This window comes from Epinephelus moara, chromosome 1 (genome assembly GCF_006386435.1).
Source record: "Epinephelus moara isolate mb chromosome 1, YSFRI_EMoa_1.0, whole genome shotgun sequence".
In the NCBI taxonomy this organism is placed as follows: Eukaryota; Metazoa; Chordata; class Actinopteri; order Perciformes; family Serranidae; genus Epinephelus; species Epinephelus moara.
Window position 1 is genome coordinate 21,020,897 of NC_065506.1, and position 5,344 is coordinate 21,026,240.

The window sequence follows — 5,344 nt, forward strand, 5'->3', positions numbered from 1 at the left end:
AGGCAGCACACCCTCCTCACTGTGGATATTTCTCATCTTAGACAAGACTTGAAAGGAACATCAAGGCCTTACTGAGTGTGTGTGAATAAGATTCAATTTGTTCTGTCAGTCCTGTGATGGCTGAAGCTGATACATTCAACTTGCACAAAACACTTTTAAAAACTTTCATTAAGTCAACTTCAGTACAGAGTTTGAGCCACTTTGATTCAAAGCTCAGCAGCTCTGCAGTGAAAATGTTGTGTTTTCATTCTCTGTGGGATTAATCTCAAATTGGTGCAGCGAAACGTCTTATCACTGAAATATGAAAAGGATTATCCACGCTAATGATGCCGATCCACATCAAATACGGCTTAAGTGACAGAAATTGCACATCATTGCAAGAACAATTACAGTATCTCTTCACACTCTGACACTGAGCCAAGGATGTTCAGACCGGCCAGACAGTAGCAACAGTGTGTGCACAAAGATGTATATCATTTAACTGAACCTCTCCATGACATCACACACCCACGCAGCCATCATGATGAGACTTGTAACTGTCACTTAACAATGTCGCTTGCCTTGTCTAAACAAAAGTCTGAGACTCAAGGTCAGGGTTAGTGCTTACACTTTGATGGTTTCATTTTCTCCTGACAAGGCTGTAAAAAAAAATAAGAGAGGGTGACATTTTGGTCAAATGACTAAACAACACCTTTTTGCATCAACCGAAAGGGGTTAATCCTCCGTGCACCTCTGACTCCGCCTAGACTAATCAGAAAACCAAACTGTTTTCAAGTTGTCACAGGTCATAAATGCTACCTGTCAACCAGGTGAGCAGCAATTCCTACAAAATATACATTGTGTCATGGTAAAATACATGTGCTGTATAATGGGCTCTACTGCAAGGTGGCCGACGAGGGCAAATGCGACGGTTTAAAATGTTTCAATTATCAATTCCAAAACAAATACAACAATGGAAGTGTGTTGCAAATAAGAAAAAAAAGTGCCAAAAACATTTACACATTAACAGCAAACATCCTGCAAATACAGAAAAGATGCAAAAATCAAAAATACACAAACCCGAAAACAACAATAACATGCAAACCTCTAGGCTGCAAAGACACTACACCTCATTCTTGTAGTGAGTCGATATTTTGGAGTATTTATTTGAGCTGGTCTTTTTTTCATTTTATTTGTTTGCAGTGGGGTCCTGTATGTGGTTTAAAGGGCTGACTGTTTGTTTTGACGTCATAGACCAGATTTTCCCTCCACTGCCAGCACACTCCCTGGGTTTGGATGACTGATGCTGAGGAGTAGAATGCCTGTTCCTGCCCTGATGGCAGCTGACTTAACTCATTTCATAGCTGTTAAGGTAATTGTGTGCATGCTGCATGCAGCAGTGCGTTCTTTGTAAGGCCAGCTACATACAAGTAAAAAGAAAAAATGGTGTTATTCAGAGTGCAGCTCTTGTCTCTGCTATCCCTTCATGTTGTATTGGTTAAAATGACTGTGTCTGAGACGGTCCAGAATGGATGAGCTTAATGTGGATGAACTTGTCAGGCTCTGCTTTACATGTCTACAACTTTTGACTCATGTTTCATCAGTCTAATTAGCTGTCAATCTTGTTCCATTAAACAAACTTCTTTGAAATGAATGCCAACATAGTGAAGCAGCACATTTACGATGTCACACCACTAGGATTAGCCAATTACATTCAACCAGCAGTGTTGGGCAAGTTACTCTCAGAAGGTAATATATTACATAGAACTAATTACCTTCACCTATTACCTAATAATTTACTTTATAATATTACTCTCTGTGTAGAGTAATATGTTACTTATTAAACTATTTTTGTGTTACTTTCACCAAAGTGACCTCAGAAGAACTAATAGGTATTATAAATGAATGAGGGTCATGTTGTTTGACTGCCGGTAATCAAAGCACAGAGGCTCCAGGTCATTACAGGTCATTTAATATCCAGTGCTGCGCACAACTGACCCATTTATGCATTCACACACAGTGGTTACCACTTTGTATTAAAATCCCTGGCTTATATTAATAATAGCGTGATGATATAGAACAACAATCAGCCCAAACCCGGTCATGCAGGCAGATGATTAAAGTATAGTAAATATGAGACAAGGATAAAGATTTGTGGGCATATGAAACACAAGAGATTGGTGTGCAATTAAGTCACTATGACATGTGCAAATTAACGCACCTTGGCCAGAAGTGCCGATCACAGGAATGAGGGAAAAACAAAGCGGAGGCCAGCTCCTTATCTGCGATGCTGCCTTGGGACGCAGAAGCAGAATGGGATGCATTGTCGACGTTGCGAGTGTATTAATAGTAAAATATGAGAGACATAAAAGCCCTAAATGATTATAGGTGTAGGGTCATATAGAAACATCATCACCATTTTCAGATGATTTACATACAGAGATAAATGTCAGACGCTATTATTATATAAAGGAGACCTTTGTTTGGTTGACGACTGTTGAAATATACACGCCCTCCACTGCTGGATGCTGCAGGCTCATCTACTTTAATAATATATCAGAATGTGAGAACTATTATTTAAATTGCACACAGAGAAAGTTTTGCATCCAATTACAAATTCACCAGTCTTCAACACACAACACAAAGTAACTCCACCAAAATAACTTGTATGTGATGATTAAGCTTACAGTCCAGCTTCAGACTGTTTATCTGGAACCGAATTGTTTGTTTCGTCAACCGTAAACACCAAGTTGAAAATCAGCGCTGGCACATGACTTCATAAAAGCAACTATTCCACCGTTGGAAAGCAGCCTCCCTTCCAGAGAATTTGAGTCACAAGAATTTGTCCCTGAGTCATACATTTATGTTCAATAAAGGAGCTGGCTGAAGCCAAAAAGGCAGTCTGAGGCACTCTGACTGAAATGTATAAAAAATCCTTTAATTAACAGGGATGACCAACGTGTTACATAGTCTTCTTCAGGGACCCTGCAATAAACAGGACAGACAATAGGATTTTATTTATTTTTACACTACATTTTCACTGAAAGCTGACCGAATCCGACCCAAGCCCGAATACAATTTATACATTTTTGACCGAACCCGGCCCGACCCATCGGGTAGGCCTAACGTCGGGACCCATCGGGCTCGGAGCGGGTAGCCACACTCTAGTGTGTGTGTGTGTGTGTCCCCTATCTATAGGGGCCTATCTGAATTTCTGTCTTTGAGAGATATTACTTTGTAATATAACGGAATTTTCTATCCATACATATAAATTTTAAATATATTAAAATTATAAGGCATCTTTGAGTAAACTTCGAGTATCATTTAAGTAGGCTATCTCGTGGCCAGGCCGAGTGTCCTCTTTTTTGGAAATCAAAATATGGGTCACCCTAGCATTAGCTGCTATTTGTGGCTACGTGGTAGCAGCAGAAACAAGAAACAATACTTATGTATGAACATGGCAAACTTTTAGCAACCAGTTGCGTATTTGCACATCCAGCAGCATAAAACCAAAACATTAAGCTCTACGACGCTGGTACTCTGTGCAGAGATGATCAGAACTGCAGAAATTGGTGACAATATTCTGTGGGTTTGTCACAAGCAACTCCTCTGACATTAAATATAGAAATTTCATGCATAGTAGAGGTGAAATATTGAGTTTTAAAGGTCCAGCATGTAGAATTTAGGGTGATATATTGGCAGACATGGAATATAATATAATGAATATGATTTCTTAAGTGCGCTCACACCTGAAAATAAGAATCATTGTGTTTTTGTTGGCTTAAAATGAGCCTTTTATGTCTACAAAGGGAGCGATTCCTCATTTATGGAGTCCACCATGTTGCACCACCATGTTCCTACAGTAGCCCAGAACAGACAAACCAAACCCTGGCTCTATTTGCATTTTCACTTCACTCCATCTCAAGAGTGTTGGAAAAACATTGATTTTTTTAAAACGTTATACTGCTTTATTCAGTGTTCTTACTTGTTTAAATGGTCTGTTTGTTTCGGAGAAATAGAGACCTCTGTGGATAATTTGGACCCTGGTAAAAACTTTCTGAACATCTGGATCTCAAGCTATCAGAGAAAAAAGGGAGCACACATTATCAGGTGTGGGGCTAGCAGCCTGTCAAACAGCAAAGGAGAAACATTGATTTGTAAGATTAAACTGCTTTAATCAGTGTTTTTACCAGTTTTAATCACCTGGTCTGTTTGTTTTGAAGAGGAAGAGACCTCTGTGGATAATTTGGCTCCTGCTAAAATTCTCCTGAATGCTGAAGGATCCCAACCAGAAGAAGTTTCAGCTGGTTGCCATCTACAGTGCTCATGGCTTGATGTAACTTAATTCCCCTAATACTGTTCCTTTAACATCCTGTGCAAAAAGAGTAAAAAATACAGCTCAAATATACCTGCCATTTTATTTTAGATAGTTATGTATAATCAAAGGTAGTGATGTTACACCTAAATGCTTCCTGGTGACTTACAGGAAGATCCCAGAGAGGGAGGCCTGCAGTTGGATCCTGAAAACCAAACACACAACACAAACAGCTGATAAGGCTGTGCTGAGATCATCCTCCTAAAGTAATAAACTGTATCGATGATATTAATTGCTGGATGTCCAACTTTTTACAATTCAGTACAGAGAAGAGTGAGATACCCATAGTTGGTTGAAAAAAGTCAGAGGCAGAAAATGTATTCACAGTGGAAATCAATGTCTCTGACATACAGTGAGCAAGTCTGAAACCTTGGTATTACGTTGGACACGGTTTCAATTTTGAAAATCACGTTACCAATATAAGAAGAACAGCTCTCTGTCACTTAAAAATATGTAAAAACCTAGAGCAATCATATCTCAGACTAGAGACACAGGTTAATGTGTTCATCTTCAACAGCTTAGACTATTGTTACGCTCCATTAGCAGGATCCAATCCAAAATTAAAAAAATCAGTTGGGCGGCATTCAAAACGGAGCTGTCAGCGTACTGTCACGTACACAAAAATTTGAACAGAGTACTCCAGGACTCAATGTAGAGCACTTAAAGTTTTGTGTAATGTCATGTGCTATGTAAAAAAAATTTAATAAATAAAACTATAACCATTGCCAGTAATTGACACCTTATTGTCCAAGTGTTGTAGTTGGCAGCCTCGGGAGGGTGTGGGAACATTCTCTGTGGTTTCTCTGAGTGGAACCAGTTATGATATTCATGTATAGAACTTTTTGTTGTGGGTATAGTATTACACATCTGTGCTGTCGGAAAGAAGACGGATGTATCTAAGATAACCATCTGTTCTCAGAAGGAGGAGGAATGACAAACACACAAGGCAAGATAGAAAGAAACAGGAATGCTGCCATCAGCTGGCCCAAT